Below are 22,328 nucleotides of genomic sequence, written 5' to 3' on the forward strand. Positions count from 1 at the left end.
GTTCTTGATTTGCAATAGGATAAATTGGATAAATTGATATTTATTGTAAAGCTTTCAAAGTTTATTCAATATAAAAAACAACCAGACATATCAAATACCAAAAACAAGAAGATTAATGCTGATGGTATTTATTTAATTCCAACCCCAAGCATACAAATCAGATCTGAAGAATATTATAGACCATATAATAAACAAATTCAAACCTGAACTCCACAAATATAGAACCTGCTGAAAACACTGTTCACACACTGTAGCTGCACTATTCACGGCACTGTTCACATTACCGTTCACGTTACTGTTCATGACACTATTCACGTTACTATTCACAGCACTGTTCACGACACTATTCACACATTGTTCATGTTACTGTTCACAACACTGTTCATGGCACTATTCATGCACTGTTCATGTTATTGTTCACGCACTGTTCATAGCAACTCATATATCTTCACTATCACCTTCAAACTGCTCCAAAATCTTCTTAAATCTGCCCTGTGAAAATCTAATGAACCTAGTGTGTTTCCTAAATGAAAACACCATAAATTCTCCTGACTGTATCTCACAATAGCAAGAAGAATGTTGACCAAGAGGGATTTCGTCCTCCAAGCCCAATGAATTAGATTTCTCAAGAAATCCAACAACAAGATATTAAATCTTCTCCAAGCATACCCCAAAAGAGAGCTCTCAACCTCAATTTATATCTTCTTCCTGGATGCAAACACTTTGTTTCCTCAATGTGGGATAATACATTTTAGAATAAAATATTATTTCCCACAATGTACATATTAAAGGGAACTTTTAATATTTTAAACATTACTTTATATTCCCAACCTTATAATATAACGATAAAGTTAAATATTTAATTTAACTTTACACTTTATCGTTAAATATTAAAACATTGTTGATAATCCCTTTAAATCATTGTCGCCTTCAAATATTTTTTACTGATAATTATGCCAACTAGGGAAACACTAAAAATTTCAAGTCACTGCTTGGAGACTAACTTACTATAAATAGTAAGTGTCTAGAAACCCTGTCAGAGCAGCACCGATTGGCCTGAAACTGAAAACACCTAGGCCAAAACACCTTAGGATCCCACCAATGTACTTGTTAGCCTTCGGGACCATGTTAGAATAGGCTAACGACACCCCACATCATGTTGCGCTAAAAAGGGGACATTACATATATGAACTAGAGGATATTATTATTGTTTCTTTGACTTTTATCACAAATCCTATGGCTTTTCCAGGGCGAGCTAGTTTGGACAACATACAATCGTCCTTGTGAGGAGCATCCTGCTAGGTAAGAACCCTAATACTTGTAAGACCAAGATGAGAATTTCAATTTGATTGTTTTCAAGAAAACCTGAACATTCTTGTTTTACATATAAAAATGACATATTTTTGTCATGGCATGTTTCAATATGTATTTTCTTTTGATAGATTGGTTGTAGGTTCTAGAGAGGACCCACTTCCAAACAGATAAAGTTGTTATAAATGACAGTTCTTGTACTTAATATAAGTACAGATCCGATAGCCAACAAGATGAGAGGGGGGGTGAATCATACAAACTTAATCATTAATGAAAACATCAGATTCAACCTCAGTAACATATATCAGTCATAGAATAAAAATTGTCAAACATGCAAACTCAAAAGCATAAGAACAATATAGACCTCATAACACTAGATTTAACATGGAAACCCAAATAGGGAAAAACCACTGTGGGATTTCAGACCCACTAAGAAATATACTCTTCTAGAGTATGCTCGGTTAAAAGCCAATCCTATTAAAGATTACAAAACACATTGCTAGATGTGACCCGGTTAAGGGATTTCCCTCAGATCTGCTAGGATCTTCACTTTGTTAGAAGTGACCTTGTCAAAGGATTTCAAAAACTCATTTAGAATGTCACCTTGTTAGAGGATTTACTTATAAGACTATTAAGTCCACTCGGTTAAGATATTTCCTATTACTTTCACAAGCTAACAGTAATACAATCTATCTGCAACTTTACATCTAAAATGCTAAAGCAGATTCTTATTTGTTCAACACAATCTAGACATAGAACTATTCTTGTCTATCTGTTGGGCATCAATACTCTGTTATTCCAACAGGTCTTCAAGCTTCTGTGCTCAGTGATCACTATGTAGCATCCCTGTGCATACACTTGCCCGCATACACTGTTTATCAACAGTTCCTTATTTATAAACAATCATCTAACCGCTTAATCTTCTTGATCACATTTCCCATGATCAATCATAGCCATCAGATCTTCAATCTTGTCCAGGTTCATTGTATCTTACGATCTGAAAAACATTTTACCCTGCCTCAGAACTTGCACAATCATCTTGGAACTTGTGTTAGGGTAATGCGGTTCAATCTAAGCTGTGGATCTTCTTGTGAACTTTCCATTGCCTAAGATTTGTTAACAAACTTCTTCCACGGCTTGCCAATCATTGATCCGCTCCAGCTCATCAGCTTCTTTCATTAAATATCACATGTAAACATTTAATGCATTCTGTTATAGCTCGGTTACAACTTGATGAATACTAAACTTTACTTGGTAGACATTCTGTCTTCATTAACCGACTACGATAACCTTAGGGTTTACCGACTAGGTTCCATAGGGTTTACTGACTAGGTTCTTTGGCTGATAACATAGTGTAGTATTAACCTTTACATTTTACAACATATGTATGATGTTAAAACAATCTAAAACATCAAGATCTCATCATTGTCTGACTCGGTAGAGTTGCCCATTGAATAACTTATCCCTTTATTCATCATATTCTTTCATGTGTCTTTACCAACTTCTTTATAATCTTCATATCATATTTCTTAAGATATGGCAACATCATACTGAATTAAAAAATCAATTTCTTGACATCAATGACAAAATAATAATATCAAGACAGTAAAACATCTTTAATTAGTTATGTCCATAATCATCAACAACCTTCTCAATATCCTTGTTATATTGCCAACAATAAATAGGCTATTGGTGAAGAATAACTAAAGAAAATCAATGAAAAACCACATCAACAATAACCAACACAGTCAAAAACATTAATCTAAAGATTCTTTTTAGCCCTCACCTTTCTTGACAACTTATTTATCTTTTGACAGCACCAAACTACTTGAGAAGGATCTTCTTACTTAAAGAAAAAATGTGATAAAAAGCAATTGTCCAATCACTCGCATCAACATCAACCATGCCAGAATTTGATGTTGCAAGATCCAAGATGGATATTGTATAACATAAAGAAGACATCATTTGAAGGAAACAGGAACCCAGTGAAGACATTAAGAGGGCATGAAGGCACAACCAAGGGCCATTGAGTAGAAGGCAAAGGAAAAATCTTAAAAACAAGAGGAGGAGCACTTGGAGAAGAAGGTAGGGAAAATAGCAGTCCGACCAATAGAGAAGATGAACTCTGAGGGAAAACTACCAAAGATAGCAAGAAACTCTCCAGCCAAAGGAGGGGAGGCAAAACCAACAATCTCTACTTAGGGAGGAGCTCTAAACCCCAAATCTAAAGAAAGAAATAGAGCTAAAGTAAGAGAATTGGATAACAACAAGAATGTAAAGTGTACCCCTAATTTGTTAACCAATTTTTTTTTCACTTTTTTGTGAATTAGTTTTTAGACATTATAACAAACACTTGACATATAAATTACTCAAATAGTATGCTCTACAAAATTTTGCAACCAACCCTTTTTTCCAAAATGCAAACAACAGGCATCACATTAAATAGTTTGCTTGCAATTCAGATGACAGTGTTTTTTATTTGAAACAAGTTTATTGATGTTTGAGTTCTAATGATATTGCATGTATTGAATTTGAGATTGTAAACCCAAATATCATTCATGGATAAAAACTGTTTGGAAATATATTATTAGTGTGAATTTTGTTACAATGGTTATGAGTTGTTTTAAACAATTGACTAATTCTAGAGTCATGTAAAACTACATGGAGAAATTTGTCAACCTTTCCTTCATTTAAACACACTTAGGACAATTTTGTTACAAAGGTTTACTTGGTTTAAATGAATGAAAGGTTGACAAATTTATGGTGATCTCTTGGTGACCACACCACAATTAGGACAATGATCTCAAACACACTTTTTACCATTCTCTTGGTGATTGTGCCCAATTGTGTATATCTTGCTTATGTATGAAAATGACATTTTGTAGCTTTCCACCGACGATGTATTTGAGATGTCTTTCATTTATATATGGCATGAGCTTAGTCCTAGACTGAGACTAGGGAGTTGGAAAATCTCAACCATGGTGCGCCTAATCATATTAGCTTGAAACCAGTGTGCCTCATATTAGCATCAAACCTATGCCCCCTACTGGTAGGTGGTGGGGATAGAATATCATTCGCTTTACATATCAATGACTAGATAATAATATTTTTTTTTTGATAAAATTATTATCATCATTGGAATTACGACGAATACCAAGCTTTCCACTGACGATGAAATCAGGGGACATACATCATTCTCATCGGTGAAAAGGTTCTGGAGTTGTCGCACTTTCAACTCAAACTATACAAACATCTGACAAGGATGTTCTACATGCAGTGACACTTCGTAGTTGGACGGTCATCGATGCCTTCAAATGGACCGACGACACAAGCATCAAACAAACAACATCACCATTGGTGCGAAGTTCCAAATTACCGTCGACTTTGTGATGCAATCTACTAAAGCATCCGACGAGGATGCTGCATGTCCGACGACTTTTTTGACCGGAAGAGCGATCATGCCCACCATCAGCAAAGTCCATGGGATTGTCGTATTTCCAACGGTTAGGGGCATTGTCGACAAATCCGACGATGAGTTTTTGACAGCTACTTTTGTCAGCACTCTGACGAAAATTTGTCGCAATTTCGACAATCGGCCATCAAAAATTAGCTCCGAATGTACTAGTGTAGGTTTTACCTTCACCAACTAGATCCATATTAGATTTGATCTAATCTGCTTTCTGGAATGGTGATCTGCATCACACCAAATAGCACCACCATCTCCTCACTTTTCAATGTGCATTTTCAATTTTTGGATATCTATGACATGCTTTTTTGTGTTGCTCTATCAATCACCATTACTGACTTGGTTGTTTCCTTCAGCAAATAGGTACAAAGATTAGATCATCTTGCAAGCTCAGTTCAATCACCTTGCCACCTTGTCTTCCTCAAGCTGCAATATTTTGCCATCCTCCCATGATTTATGGGTTCTTCATTAATGTCGACCTTCTTGTTAACTACTACGTCGATGAGCACTTCACTGACCTCTATGTTCTCGCCACCTGGTTTCCACCTATCATCCTTGTCCATATCCACCTATGCTCAGTTTTCTATGTCATTTTGGCATCATCTTCAGTTTGTTATGTCGATTTGACATCCTTCACCGACCAAGACTGACTACCGGTTCAACTCACCTTACCAGTGTAACCTAACTTCATTGGTGGACCTTCATACCTGTTGACCTCTTCTCTGTTAGTGAATCAACTTGGCCTTCCATGAAACATGTTGGTCCATCTACTCAGTTCATTTACCGGTAGCATTAAACTTCTCTGTGTATACCGGTTCACATCCTTTTGTTCTTCTTTGCGTGCTTGCTTTGCCTTGTCGGTGGTCCTTCTTTACCGATAGATGATGCATTTCATGTGTACCGGTAACATACCTTTATGTCTACTTACACACATATTGGTTGAAATCATCATGTCTTACTTCACCCATACCGTTCACCACTACTTACTCACCAGTGACCATGCCATACTAGTTGACATCAATGACAACCTAATGTCAATAGTGATCTTCCTTGTTTATTCAACTCACAGTAGAGCCTACAAATGCTACAACAAAAGACTAAAAAGAGTCATTGAGAGTGTGCATGTAAGGATTGATGAGGATATGCATAAAGGAAGACAAGAACAAGTGAACCGGTATGATGATTCTGGTGATGAAGATGAAGAAGCTCAGTCAAACAATGAACCGGAAGAAGCATCCAATAAGGTCCCTAACCGATATGTGCAGAGAAACTACCCAGAAGAGCAGATTTTAGGTAATAAGAGTGATGGTGTGCAAACTAGAAGAAGACTTGCCTAGAATGATGAACAAGTCAATTTTTGCTTCATGACTGAAATGGAACCTAAGACATTCAATGAGGCCAACAAAAGTAAAAAATGGATGGATGTAATGGAAGAAGGGTTGCCATAGATTGAGAAGAACAAGACTTGGAAATTAGTTCCTAGACCGGTAGACAAGAACATCATTGGCACCAAATGGGTCTAGCGGAACAAGATGAATGAAGAAGGTAAAATTGTTAGGCATAAAGCTAGACTTGTGTGCAAGGGTTACTCTCAAGTAGAGGGTGTTGATTTTGAAGAAACATTTGCACCGGTAGCTAGACTAGAAGCAATTAGGATGTTTCTATCTTTTCTAGCCTACAAGGGTTATAAGGCTAGATAAGTACCTGAAGGAGAAAGGATTTAAAAAGGGGAGTGCTGACAGAAATCTATACATCTAGACAGATGGAAACCATATGATCATTGTGGTTGTGTATGTAGATGACATCATTTTTTGGAGGTAATAAGGACACTCTATGCAAGGACTTTACTGATCAAATGAAAACAAAATTTAAGATGTCTATGCTTGGAGAGTTGTCATTTTTTCTTTGTTTGCAGGTCTCACAATGAAACAAGGGAATTTTTGTCTCTCAAACCTAGTATGCCCGAGATATGTTGAAGAAATTCCAAATGGAAGACAACAAACCGGTAAGTACCCCCATGGTGACTGGATGCAAGTTGAGAAAGGATAATGAATCACTATTAGCGGATCAAACATTGTATAGATCTATGATTGGCAGTTTGTTATATCTTACTGCTTCTAGATCGGATATAGTGCAAACAGTATGCATGGTGGCTAGATTTCAAGTTGCACCCAAATAGTCACATGTAAATGCAGTCAAGAGGATATTCCGGTATATACAAGGGACACTTGATTATGGACTATGGTATCCCAAGCAAGGGGATTTTATCTTTCATGCCTACATTGATGTTGATTGGGCAGGCTACATTGATGATCAGAAGAGCATAAGTGGTGGTGCATTATTCCTAGGTAACCGGTTGGTCTCAAGGCATAGCAAGAAGCAAAATTCTGTTTCTCTATCTACTACTGAGGCAGAATATATTGTTGTTGCAATATGTTATTCTCAGGTGTTATGGATGAAGCAAACCCTCAAGGATATTCAGGTAGAGATGTCTAGCCCCATTTCCATCCAATGTGACAATTCTAATGCAATTAACATATCAAAGAATTTGGTTATGCACTCAAGGATACAGCATATTTCCATTAAGTATCATTTTATTAGGGAGAATGTGGCAGATAAGGAATTCAAAGTAGAGTATGTCTGGTGTAGGAGCACCTTGATTTCTTGCGAAATTTTAACACTTGTGGAATGGATGATTCTCAATAGCATCAATGAATTAATAATGAATTGTTGGTAGGTCCAGAAGAGTTTTTTAGGGTTATTTGAAGTATGTTTGTCTCTAGTATTAGTTTGTTTTCTCAGTTTTGGCCAATGTGCCCTTGTAAGCCAAAAATGGCATCATTTTGCAAAATAGTGTAAAACTCTTTCTAAGGCCTCATAAGGATTTTGGACATGTTGGTTTGATTTTAGGGAACCATCCTATGGGGTTTATAATGAGTAAAAATGTATAGGTTTCAAAAATGCATGGTTGAGAAAAAGTTGTCACTGTGGCTTGACAACTTTTTGCAACTTTTGGAGCAACTTTTTAAAAATGAGAAAATTGGTGGTTGAGGAACAGATGGGTGGTTGGTTATGAGAAAGGAGGCATATATAATTCTTTTGAAATAATTTTAAATGGGTTGGAAGATCCAAGAGAAAATTTTCAATAATACTTGAAGGCAATTTTTCAGATTTTTGTATAAAACTTGTAATTTTGCTTATAGCAGTCCGTACTAGATGGATTAATCTCAGTACTGTTGTTTCATGGTTTTTTATCATTCTTTGTTTTGGTGCTTTGGAAGTGATTATACACCTTCATAGTTCATTTTTTGTGCTTTGTTTGCAAATTTTCTTGAACTGCATTGCTCTCGGTCTGAGCAAGGGATTAAGACCCTAACAATGGCTCCAACTTGAAATCCCATTGTGTTTGTTCAAGTCTCTTGGGATTAAATTCATGGAGCATCTGTATAGTGTGTATATTCATTTTGGTGCTTTGGAGATTTCATTGTAACAATTTTCTATCAATTCGTAGGCGATCTTTGCCATAGCCCAGCTAGGAACTTGACTGTTATGTGCACTTTTGCTTGTACGGATGATCAAATGTGTTTATACCAAGTGTTTGGCATGGAAGAAGGAATCCTAGAAGAGTCTCATAGAAATGATGGAGGTTTTATATGGTGTGTAGAATAGTAAACCCTATTGGAGAACACACTAAACCTTAAACCCTTTAGAAAGAGCCATTTTGGAGTATGTACATGTACGGATGTATCAGACAACCTAACCTCTTGAATCTCAAAGAATGTCCAAAAGGGTATCTGGATCTCTAAATCTTTTAGGGGGTATTTTGGAATATTTCAAAGCAATTGAGAAAAAACCGTGAAGGTAGGGCTAAAAGGGCTCTTAGGGCTACTAGGTATAGAAAATTGGAACTTGTGAAAGCGATGGAGAAATGGAGTGAAACAAGTCACAAAACCACATGATGGGAGTTGTTACACCATCTCAGCATCCTCCTACTCTCTTGCGAGTGAGGGTTATATATTTTGATATCTTGATGGTTGAACTTACTCTAGTGAGTTCTAGCCTGGATCTTGAGTAATTGAGCAAACTAGTTGATAGAGAGTTTCCCAAAAGAGTTTAGGTGTTGGAATTGTTTTTATGAATGAAGAGTAGGGTGTAAAAAAACATGGGATCCCACTATGACACCTCTTTCTAACCTATAAACTAAAATTGCAACTCTTTTGTGAGATCCTCTCTCTCAAAGTGGTACCAGAGCGAGTTAAGATTTGGGAAGAAACTAGTTGATGTCAAAGACTGAGTCGGTACGGGAAAATAGCCTCACGATGGTCACTGATGTACAGTTAGCCAAAAGAGTAGAAGAGCAAGAGGAAGAGAATAGACTCCTAAGGGAAAAGTTATAACGATTGGAGAACAAAGTAGGTGAAGTAGAAGACAAGACTGAGAAGGTAACTGTCAAAATCAATGAAGAAAAGGGTAAAGAAGTGGTAGAAGAGGATGGCACACCTGAACTAGATCCTATTCTTCCTGAATAACCTTTCCTTAGAGCCATCAAAGCCTTAGGAGGTAAGTCCCTAGAAGGAGTGCCACTTTTTATGGAAAAATGGAGCCAGAAGTGGTCATGGAGTGGATTGAAGGGTTGGAGAATCACTTTGAATGTGATGGAATTAGTGAAGCACAAAAGGTGAAGCTAGCCAAATCTAGATTGAGAGGACAAGCCATGACTTGGTGCAAGTTCATCCAAGAGGAGAGACAAAAGGAGGGTAAGAACCCAATTGCCACTTGGAAAGGAATGCTAGCCAAGGTGAGAGAAGCCTATATCCCTAAAGACTATGAAATTCAATTACACAAGAGGAGACAAAATTTGAGACAAAGAGAACTAGATGTGAGCAGCTACACTAAATAATTTCAGAAGTTGTGTTTTAGATCCAAGGTGGTGGAAGATGAAAGCATCAAGGTTGGAAAGTACTTGAATGGTTTGTGGTGGAATATCCAAGAAGAGTTAAGTTTGTTGTGTCCTAATACTGTCCAAAAGTGTTATGAATTGGAACTCAAGGTGGCAGAGAAGAGTAAAAATAAAAAAGAACAAAGCAATAGACGCACAGGTAGGGGAAGAGATGGAAGGGGTCATTGAGGTAGCTATGGTGGAAGAGGTGTAGACTAAATATCCCAAGGGGAATCTAAGTTGGTAGAGAAAAGTGGGGATTCCAATAGCAAGAGAAGCTATATAGGAAGGGGACCTAGCAACTCTAATAGATGAAGGTCTAGTGGATTAGGAAGAGGGTCCTATTTCACCACAATGAAGTGCTACAATTGCCATCAACTTGGACACCCAGCCTATAGATGTCCTGAGAAGTCTTCTTCATCCCAAGGAGGTGAAAGGAGAGTAAGTTATATTAAAAATGATGCAGCAAATGTGAAGACATCAGAAGTAAGTTTAGATTCTGAGGTTGGAGAGAATCTCATGATAAGAAGAGTTTTGATCAAAGAACCAGTTAAGGAGGAACCTAGTCAAATAAGATCCTTGTTTAGGATAAAGTGCGAGATCATGAGTAAAGTATGTAGAGAGGTGGTGGATTCAGGATACACTAATAACATAGTGTCAAAAGAAGTAGTAAGCAAACTCAAATTGCAAATAATTCCACATAGTGATCCTTATAGGGTTACTTGGATCAACAAGGGGCAGCATGTTTTGGTGAATGAGAAAACTTGGGTGGTGTTCAGCATAGGAGGCTACAAAGACAAGATATTGTGTGACATCTTGAGAATGGATGCATGCCACCTACTCTAAGGTCAGAAGTAAGTTTAGATTCTAAGGTTGGAGAGAATCTCATGATAAGAAGAGTTTTGATCAAAGAACTAGTTAAGGAGGAACCTAGTCAAAGAAGATCCTTGTTTAGGATAAAGTGCAAGATCATGAGTAAAATATGTAGAGTGGTGGTGGATTCAGGATCCACTGATAACATAGTATTAGAAGAAGTAGTAAGCAAACTCAAATTGGAAAGAATTCCACATAGTGATCCTTATAGGGTTACTTGGCTCAACAAGGGGCAGCATGTTTTAGTGAATGAGAAAACTTGGGTGGTGTTCACCATAGGAGGCTACAAAGACAAGATATTGTGTGACATCTTTCCAATGGATGCAGGCCACCTACTCCTAGGTAGGCCTTAGCAACTTGATAGGAAAGAAATACACCATGGAGAAAAGAATTCAAATACCTTTCAAAAAGATGGAGTCACCTATAAAATTCAGTCCTTAGGAGATGAAGAAGAGAAAAGATCTAAAGGTTCCAATGTGCTACTAGTTGATGAGAATGAGTTTATAAACACTCTCAAAGAAGGAGAAGGAGTAGGGTTTGCACTTGTTGTGAAACCAAAAGAGGAAAAGAAGGACAAGAAGGTTAGTATCCCTATTGAAGTGCAAAAAATGCTCAATCAGTTCAAGGAGAGCATAAGTGATCGAACACCTACAAATTTGCCTCCTCAATGTTCCATAAGTCATAAAATTGACTTCATACCTAGAGTGTAATTGCCTAATAAAGTAGCCTACAAAACAACACTGGAGTAGAATGAAAAAGTAGCTAAAAAATCCAAGAACTTTTGGATAATGTCTTGATAAGAAAGAGCAACAGCTCATGTGCAGCTCCCACCATTTTGTCATGAAACAAGGGAGGTGATTGGAGGCTTGGTACTGATTCCAGAGCCATCAACCAGATTACAATTAGGTTTAGGTTTCCCATTCCAAGAATTGAAGATTTGATGGATTGTTTAGGGGGTCCTAAGTATTTTACCAAGATAGACCTCAAGAGTAGCTACCACCAAATCAAAATCAAGGAGGGAGATTAATGGAAGATAGAATTCAAAACCACAAAAGGTCTTTATGAATGGCTTGTTATTCCATTTGGACTCACATATGCCCCTAGCACATTCATGAAACTCATGAATGAAGTACTCAAGGATTAAATTGGTAAATTTTTTGTTGTTTATTTAGATGACATCTTGATTTTTAGTAAGTTTAAACAATAACATCTTAAGAATATTGAGATTGTATTGAAGCAATTATGTGATGAGCAACTAACGATCAATTTGGAGAAATGTGAGTTCATGAACCAGGAGTTGGTACATCTTGGGTTTGTAATCTCAAGTGGTAATTTCAAGACAAATACCTCAAAGGTGGAAGCCATAATTAAATGGCCTACACCTAAAACAACAAGTGAAGTGATTATTTTTCATGGTTTGGCACATTTTTACAAGAAGTTCATCAGAGGGTTCAGTGAGATATGTGCACCTGTCCTTGATACAATCAAAGGAGGTGTAAAGACTAAATTTCAATGGACAAAAGAGGCACAAAAAGGATTTGAACTCTTGAAGACAAAGGTGGCTACTCAACTTGTCCTTGTTCTTCCAAGATTTGACAAACTCTTCACCATAGAATGTGATGCAAGCAACATAGCAGTTGGAGTGGTTCTAAGTCAAGATAATAGACCGGTTGTATTTTTCAGTGAAAAGCTCAATGAAGCCAAGAAAAGGTATTATTCCTATGTTTTGGAGTTATATGCACTTGTTCAATCACTTAGGAAATGGAGGCATTATTTATTGCCTAAGGAATTTGTGGTTTATACTAATAACCAAGCTATTAGTTTTCTCAAATCCCAAAAAAAGTTGAATCATAGGCGTCAAATGGGTAGAATATTTGCAATCCTATACTTTTAGCATTAAACATAAGAAAGGTTAATGTAATAAGGTTGTTGATGCATTAAGTATAAGGTTGCTAACAGTTCAACAAGTGCAGCTCAAGAGCATTGGAGTGGATAGTTTCAAGCGGCTATACCAAGATGATGAAGATTTTGTTGCCATCTACAAGGTTTGTCAAGAGTTTAGGAATCACTTCCATGGTGAATACGCAGATTTGACTTTGTAAGATGCTCTTTTATTTAAAGGAGGATAGCTTTGTGTACCAAGAGGGTCCATGAGAGAGAACTTAATGCAAGAAAAGCACAATGGTTGCTTAAGTGGTCATTTTGGGTTGAATAAGACTTTGGAAATTGTTCAAAGATTCTACTATTGGCCAAAGATGCAAAGGGATATCAAAAAATATGTTGAGCAATGTGTGGTTTGTCAAAGGGCAAAGGGAACCTCTTCTAATGTTGGACTCTATCAACCATTACCTATTCCAAACCAACCATGGGAGTGTCCTACCATCCTCAAACGGATGGGCAAATAGAGGTGGTAAATAGTACACTTGGGAATCTTCTCAGATGTTTTACAAAGGAGTATGGACAAGTTTGGCATTAGATCATCCATCAAGTTGAATGTGCTTACAATGATAGTGTGAATATATCAACTAATAAGAGTCATTTTGAAGTAGTTTATGAGCTTCATGCAAGAGGTGTGTTGGAGCTTAGAGACAATGGGAGTATGGAACAAAAGAGTGGACACGTTGTTGACATGGCTCAGTCCATGAGGGAAATTCATGAGCAAGGCGGGCTTTACAAGACAACTCTCAAAGAATCAAGGATAAAGTGGATGAAAAGAGGAGGGATGTTTAATATGATGTTGGCGACTTAGTCATGGTTCAATTGAGAAGATCAAGACTTCAGAAAGGTGTCCCTAGAAAAACTCAAATGAGGAGGATTGGACCTTGTAAGGTCTTGGCTAAGTATGGGAAAAATGCCTACAAACTTGATCTACCCAGGGACATGGCTTTGTCTCCTATTTTTAACGTTGCAGACTTGGTGCAGTACAAAGGCACACTTCTAGAGGAATGCAATAGATTCTCAGAGGTCTCTCAATCACTTTTAGACCTGCCTTTGCCCCCTCCACCTTTGCTATAAGCCAAGAAGGTGTTGGATTCAAGAAGACTAGGCATGCTACCTATATGGAGCATTTGGTTAAGTGGCAGCATCTTCCAGAATCTGAGGCCACTTGGATACCTGAAGAAGACTTCACAAAGATTGGAATTTCCCTCTCTTTGTTGCCTAAAGGAGTCACTTGACTTCTTTCTCACTGGGGAAGTATGGTGTAGGAGCACCTTGATTTCTTGCTAAATTTTTACAATTTTGGAATGGATGATCCTCAATAGGATCAATGAATGAATAATGGATTATTGGTAGGTCCACAAGAGTGTTTTAGGGTCATTTTAATTATGTTTGTCTCTAGTGTTAGTTTGTTTTCTTAGTTTTTGCCAATGTTCTCTTGTAATCCAAAAATGGCATCATTTTGAAAAATAGTGTAAAACTCTTTCTAAGGCCTCATAAGGATTTTGGACATGTTGGTTTGTTGTTAGGGAACCATCCTAGGGGGTTTAGAGTGAGTCAAAATGTATAGGTTTCAAAAATGCATGGTGGAGCAAAAGTTGTCATTGCTGCTTGACAAGTTTTTGCAAGTTTTGCAACAACCTTTTAAAAATAAGCAAATTGGTGGTTGAGAAACCGATGGGTGGTTGATTATGAGAATGGAGGCATATATAATTCTTTTGAAATAATTGTAACCAGGTTGGAAGATCCAAGAGAAATTTTTGAATAATACTTGAAGGCAATTTTTCAGATGTTTGTATAAAACTTGTAATTTTGGTTATAGCAGTCCGTACTAGATGGATTAATCTCAGTACTGTTCTTTCATGGTGGTTTAGATTTCTTTTTTTAGTGATGTGGAAGTGATCATACTCCTTCATAGTGCAGGTTTAAGGCTTTGTTTGCAAATTTTCTGAACTGCATTGCTCTCGACCTAAGCAAGGGATTAAGACCCTAGCAATGGCTCCAACTTGAAATCCCATTGTGTTTGTTCAATGGACCTTGGGATTCAAATCATGGAGTATATGTATAGTGTGTATATTCATTTTGGTTCTTTGGAGGATGAATTGAAAAAAAATTCAAGTCCTAAGCGAGCTCTACCATAGCCCGACTAGGAACATGACAGTTATGTGCACTTTTGCTTGCAAAGATGATCAAGTGTGTTTGTAAAAAGTGTTTGGAATGGAAGAAGGAAGCCTATCAAAGTCTCATAGAAAGGATGGAGGTGTGGCATGGTGTTTAGAATAGTAAACCCTATTGGACAACACACTAAACCTTAAACCCTTAAAATAGAGTCATTTTGCAGTTTGTACCTGTACGGACATATCAGACAACCAAACCTCCTGAATCTCAAAGAATGTCCAAAAGGGTATCTAGATCTCTAAATGTTTTTGGGGGTCTTTTGGAATATTTATGAGAAATTGAGAAAAAACTGTGAAGATAGGGCTAAAAGGGGCTCTTAGGGCTACTAGGCCTAGAAAATAGGAACTTGTGAAAGCGATGGAGAAATGGAGTGAAACAAGTTACAAAACCACATGATTTGAGTTGTTACTCCATCTCAACATCCTTCTAGTCCCCTGCAAGTGAAGGTTAAATATTTTGATATCTTGATGGTTGAACTTCCTCTAGTGAGTTCTAGCTTGGATCTTGAGTAATTAATCAAACTAGTTGATAGAGAGTTTCCCATAAGAGTGTAGGCATTGTAATTGGTTCATTAATGAAGAGTAGAGTGTAAAAAAACATGGGAGCCCACTATGACACCTCTTTCTAACCTACAAACTAAAATTGCAACGCTTTTGTGAGATCCTCCCTATTAAAGTGGTATCAGAGCGACTTAAGATTTGGGAAGAAACCAGTTGATGTAAGAGACTAAGTTAGTAGGTGAAAATAGCCTAGGGATGGTGACCAATGCAGAGTTATCCAAAAGACTAGAAGATCAAGAGGAAGATAATAGACTCCTTAGGGAAAACTTATAATGATTGGAGAACAAACCAGGGGAAGTAGAAGACGAGAGTAAGAAGGTAACTATCAAAATCAATGAAGAACAGGGTAAAGAAGTGGTAGAAGAGGATGGCACACCTGAACTAGATCCTATTCTACCTAAAGAACCTTTTCTTAGAGCCATCAAAGCCTTAGGAGGTAAGCCCCTAGAAGGAGGGCCACTTTTTTATGGAAAAATAGAACCAGAAGTGGTCATGAAGTGGATTGAAGGGTTGGAGAATCACTTTGAATGTGATGGAATTAGTGAAGCACAAAAAGTGAAGGTAGACAAATCTAGATTGAGAGGAGCAGCCTTGACTTTGTATAAGTTCATCCAAGAGGAGAGACAAAAGGAGGGTAAGAATGCAATTGCCACTTGGAAAGGAATGCTAGCCAAGGTGAGAGAAGCCTATATCCTTGAAGACTATGAAATTCAATTACACAAGAAGAGACAAAATTTGAGACAAAGAGAACTAGATGTGAGAAGCTACACTAAAGAATTTTAGAAGTTGTGTTTTAGATTCAAGGTGGTGGAAGATAAAAGCATCAACGTTGCCAAGCAATTGAATGGTTTGTGATGGAATATCCAAGAAGAGTTAATTTTATTGTGTCCTAATACTGTCCACAAGTTCTATCAATTGGCACTTAAGGTGGAAGAGAAGCATAAAAAGAAACAAGAACAAAGAAATAGAGGTAGAGGTAGGGTTAGAGATGGCAGAGGTCATAGAGGTAGCTATGGTGGAAGAGGTGTAGACCAAAGCTCCCAAGGAGAATCCAAGTTGGTAGAGCGAAGTGGGGATTCCAATAGCAAAAGAAGCTATACAAGAAAGAGATAAAGCAACTCTAATAGAGGAAGGTGTAGTGGATCGGGAAGAGGGTCCTATTTCATCATAATGAAGTGCTACAATTGCCATCAACTTGGACACCCAACCTATAGATGTCCTGAGAAGTCTTCTTCATCCCAAGGAGGTGAAAGGAGAGTAAGTTATATTCAAGAAGATGAAGCAAATGTGAAGACTTTAGAAGTAAGTTTAGATTCCGAGGTTGGAGAAAATCTCATGATAAGAAGAGTTTTGATCAAAGAACCAATTAAGGAGGAACCTAATCAAAGAAGATCCTTGTTTAGGATAAAGCACAAGAGCATGAGTAAAGTATGTAGAGTGGTGGTGGATTCGAGATTGACTGATAACATAGTGTCAGAAGAAGCAGTAAGCAAACTCAATTTGCAAATAATTCCACATAGTGATCCTTATAGGGTTCCTTGGCTCAACAATAGGCAACATGTTTTAGTGAATAAGCAAACCTGGGTGGAGTTCACCATAGGAGGTTACAAAGACAAGATCTTGTGTGACATCTTTCCAATGGATGCATGCCACCTACTCCTAGGTAGGCCTTGGCAATTTGATAGGAAAGAAATACACTATGGAGAAAAGAATTCATATACCTTTCAAAAGGATGGAGTTACCTATAAAATTCAGTCCTTAGGAGATGAAGAAGAGAGAAGATCTAAAGGTTCCAATGTGCTACTAGTTGCTAAGAAGGATTTCATAAACACTTTCAAAGAAGTAGAAGGAGTGGGTTTGCACTTGTTGTGAAACCAAAAGAGGAAAAGAAGGACAAGAAGGTTAGTATCCATGTTGAAGTGCAGCAGATACTCAATCAGTTCAAGGAGATCATAAGTGATGGAACACCTACCACTTTGCCTCCTCAATGTGCCATAAGTCATCAAATTGAATTCATACCTGTAGCATCAATTCCTAATAAAGTAGCCTACAAAATGACACTGGAGCAGAATGAAGAAGTAGCTAAACAAATCCAAGAAATTTTGGATAATGTCCTGATAAGAAAGAGAAACAGCTCATGTGCAGTTCCTACCATTTTGGCATGAAAGAAGGGAGGTGCTTGGAGGCTTTGTACTGATTCCAGAGCCATCAACTGGATTACAATCAAGTATAGGTTTCCCATTCCAAGAATTGAAGATTCGATGGATTGTTTAGGGGGTCTTAAGTATTTTACCAAGATAAACCTTAAGAGTGGCTACCACCAAATCAGAATCAAGGAGGGAGATGAATGGAAGACAACATTCAAAACCACATAAGGTCTTTACGAATGGCTTGTTATGCCATTTGGACTCACAAATGCCCCTAGCACATTCATGAGACTCATGAATGAAGTACTCGAGAATTACATTGGTAAATTTGTTATTATTTATTTAGATGACATCTTGATTTTTAGTAAGTGTAAAGAAGAACATCTTAAGCATATTGAGATTGTATTGAAGCAATTATGTGATGAGGAACTAACTATCAATTTGGAGAAATGTGAGTTCATGAAACTGGAGTTGGTATATCTTGGGTTTGTAATCTCAAGTGGTGATTTGAAGATGGATATCTCAAAGGTGGAAGCCATAATCAGTTGGCCTAAACCTAAAACATCAAGTGAAGTGAGGAGTTTACATTGTTTAGCACAATTTTACAGCTAGTTCATCAGAGGGTTCATTGAGATATGTGCACCAATGCTTAATACAATCAAAGGAGGTGTAAAGACTAAATTTAAATGCATAAAAGAGTCACAAAAAAGGATTTGAACTCTTGAAGACAAAGATGGCTACTCAACATGTCCTTTTTCTTCCAAGCTTTGACAAACTCTTCACCACAGAATATGATGCAAGCAACATTGCAGTTGGAGCGGTTCTAAGTCAAGAGAATAGATCGGTTGCATTTTTCAGTGAAAAGCTTAATGAAGCCAAGAAAAGGTATTCTTTTTATGGTTTGGAGTTATATGAACTTGTTCAATCACTTAGGAAATGGAGGCATTATTTATTACCTAAGGAATTTGTGGTTTATATTGATAACCAATCTCTTAGTTTTCTCAACTCCCAAGAAAAGTTGAATCATAGGCATATAAAATGTGTAGAATATTTGCAAACCTATACTTTTATCATTAAACATAAGAAAGGTCAATGTAATAAGGTTGTTGATGTGTTAAGTAGAAGGTTGCTAACAGTTCAAGAAGTGCATCTTAAGAGCATTGGAGTGGATAGTTTCAAGGGGCTATACCAAGATGATGAAGATTTTGATTGCATCTACAAGGTTTGTCAAGAGTTTAGGAATCACTTTCATGGTGAATATGCAGATTTTACTTTGCAAGATGGTCTTTTATTTTGTGTGCCAAGAAGGTCCATGAAAGAGAACTTGATGCAAGAGAAGCACAATGGTTTCTTAAGTGGTCATTTTGGGTTGAATAAGACTTTGGAACTTGTTCAAAGATTCTGCTATTGGCTAAAGATGCAAAGGGATATCAGAAAATATGTGGAGCAATGTGTGGTTTGTCAAAGGGAAAATGGAACCTCTTCTAATGTTGGACTCTATCAGCCATTACATATTCCAAACCGGCCATGGGAGTGTCCTACCATCCTCAAACGGATGGCCAAATAGAGGTGGTAACTAGGACACTTGGGAATCTTCTCATATGTGTGACAAAGGAGTATGGAGAAGTTTGGGATCAGATCATTGATCAAGCTAAATTTGCTTACAATGACAGTGTGAATAGATCAACCGGTAAGAGTCCTTTTGAAGTAGTTTATGGGCTTCATGTAAGAGGTGTGTTGGAGCCTAGAGAAATTGGGAGTATGGAACAAAAGAGTGGACATGTTGTTGACATGGCTCAGTACATGATGGAGATTCATGAGCAAGTAAGGTAGGCTTTACATGACAACTCTCAAAGAATCAAGGATAAAGTGGATGAAAAGAGGAGGGATGCTTAATTTGTTGTTGGTGACTTAGTCATGGTTCATTTGATAAAATCAATACTTCAGAAAGGTGTCCCTATAAAACTTCAAATGAGGAGGATTGGACCTTGTAAGGTCTTGGCTAAGTATGGGAAAAATGCCTACAAACTTGATCTACCCAGGGACATGGCTTTGTTTCTTGTTTTTAATGTTGCAGACTTGGTGTAGTACAAAGGCACACTTCTAGAGGAATGTAGTAGAGTCTCAAAGGTCTCTCAATCACTTTTAGACCTGCCTTTCCCCCCTCCACCTATGTACAAGCCGAGAAGGTGTTGGATTCAAGAATCCTCCAGAAGACTAGGCATACCGCCTATATGGAGAATTTGGGTAAGTGGCAGCATCTTCCAGAATTAGAGGACACTTGGGTACCTGAAGTAGACTTCCCAAATCTTGGAATTTCCCTCTCTTTGTTGCCTAAAGGAGTCACTTGACTTCTTTCTCATTGGGGGAGTATGGTGTAGGAGCACCTCGATTTCTTGTTATATTTTCATAATTTTGGAATGGATGATCCTCAATAGGATCAATGAATGAATAATGAATTGTTGGTAGGTCCACAAGAGTGTTTTAGGGTTATTTGAAGTATGTTTGTCTCTAGTGTTAGTTTGTTTTCTCAGTTTTGCCCAATGTGCCCTTGTAAGCCAAAAATGGCATCATTTTCCAAAATAGTGTAAAACTCTTTCTAAGGCCTCATAAGGATTTTGGACATGTTAGTTTTATGTTAGATAACCATCCTAGGGGGTTTAGAGTGAGTAAAAATGTATAGGTTTAAAAAATGCATGGTGGAGCAAAAGTTGTCATTGTTGTTTGACAACATTTTGCAAATTTTGGAGCAAATTTTTAAAAATGAGCAAATTGGTGGTTGAGGAATCAATGGTTGTGAGCAAGGAGGCATATATAATGATTTTTTAATAATTTTAAATGGGTTGGAAGATCCAAGAGAAAATTTTGAATAATACTTGAAGGCAATTTTTAGATTTTTGCATAAAACTCATAATTTTGGTTATAGCAGTTTGTACTAAATGGATTAATCTCATTACTGTTCTTTCATGGTAGTTTAGAATTATTTGTTGTGGTGCTTTGGAAGTGATTATACTCCTTCATAGTGCATTTTTAATGCTTTGTTTGCAAATTTTCTTGAAGTACACTGCTCTCATTCTGAGCAAGGGATTAAGACCCTAGCAATGGCTCCAACTTGAAATCCCATTGTGTTTGTTCAATGGCCCTTGGGATTTAAGTTATGGATCATGTGTACAATTTTTATATTCATTTCTTTTCTTTGGAGGTTGCATTGAAACAATTTTTTATCAAGTCCTGGGCGAGCTCTGCTAAAGCCCGACTAGGAACTTGACTGTTATGTGCACTTTTGCTTGCAGGGATGATCAAGTGTGTTTGTGTCAACTGTTTGGGATGGAAGAACGAAGCCTAGAAGACTCTAAGAGAAAGGATGGAGGTGGTACATGGTTTGTAGAATAGTAAACCCTTTTAAAAGAGCCATTTTGGGGTTCGTACCTGTACAGACGTATCAGACAACCTAACTTCCTGAATCTCAAAGAATGTCCAAAAGTGTATCTAGATATCTAAAGCTTTTAGGGGGTCTTTTGGAATATTTCTTAGCAATTGAGCAAAAACCGTGAACATAGGGCTAAAAGGGGCTCTTAAGACTACTAGCCCTAGAAAATTGGAACTTGTGAAAGCGATGGAGAAATGGAGTGAAATGAGTCACAAAACCACGTGATGGGAGTTATTACACAATCTGAGCATCCTCCTAGTCCGCTGCAAGTGAAGATTAAATATTTTGATATCTTGATGGTTGAACTTACTCTAGTGAGTTATAGCCTAGATCTTGAGTAATTGACCAAACTAGTTGACAGAGAGTTTCCCAAAAGAGTTTAGGTGTTGGATTTAGTTCATGAATGAAGAGTAGGGTGTAAACAAACATGGGAGCCCACTATGAAACCTCTTTTTAACCTATAAACTAAAATTACAACTCTTTTGTGAGATCCTCCCTATGAAAGTGGTATCAGAGTGCGTTAAGATTTGGGAAGAAACCAGTTGATGTTAGAGACTGAGTCAGTAGGTGAAAATACCCTTAGGATGGTGACCAATGCAGAGTTATCCAAAAGAGTAGAAGACCAAAAGGAAGAGAATAGACTCCTTAGGGAAAAGTTACAATGATTGGAGAACAAAGTAGGTGAAGTAGAAGACAAGACTGAGAAGGTAACTATCAAAATCAATGAAGAAAAAGGTAAAGAAGTGGTAGAAGAGGATGGCACACCTGAACCAGATCAAATTCTTCCTAAAGAAACTTTCCTTAGAGCCATCAAAGCCTTACGAGGTAAGCGCCTAGAAGGAGGGCCACTTTTTGTGGAAAAATAGAACCGGAATTGGCCATGGAGTGGATTGAAGGGTTGGAGAATCACTTTGAATGTGATAGAATTAGTGAAGCATGAAATGTGAAGGTAGCCAAATCTAGATTGAGAGGAGCAGCCTTGACTTGGTGGAAGTTCATCCAAGAGGGGAGACAAAAGGAGGGTAAGAACCCAATTTCCACTTGGAAAGGAATGCTAGCCAAGGTGAGAGAACCCTATATCCTTGAAGACCATATAATTCAATTACACAAGGGGAGACAAAATTTGAGACAAAGAGAACTAGATGTGAGAAGCTACATTGAAGAATTTCAGAAGTTGTGTTTTAGATCCAAGGTGGTGGAAGATGAAAGCATCCAGGTTGCCAGGTACTTGAATGGTTTGCAGTGGAATATCAAGAAGAGTTAAGTTTGTTGTGTCCTAATACTGTCCACAAGTGCTATCAATTGGCACTCAAGGTGGAAGATAAGAGTAAAAATAATTAAAAACAAAGCAATAGAGGTAGAGCTGGGGGAAGAGATGGCAGAGGTCATAGAGGTAGCTATGGTGGAAGAGGTATAGACCAAAGATCCCAAGGGGAATCCAAGTTGGTAGAGCGAAGTGGAGATTCTAATATTAAGAGAATCTATA

The sequence above is a fragment of the Cryptomeria japonica genome, chromosome 3 (genome assembly GCF_030272615.1).
Source record: "Cryptomeria japonica chromosome 3, Sugi_1.0, whole genome shotgun sequence".
Taxonomy (NCBI): Eukaryota; Viridiplantae; Streptophyta; class Pinopsida; order Cupressales; family Cupressaceae; genus Cryptomeria; species Cryptomeria japonica.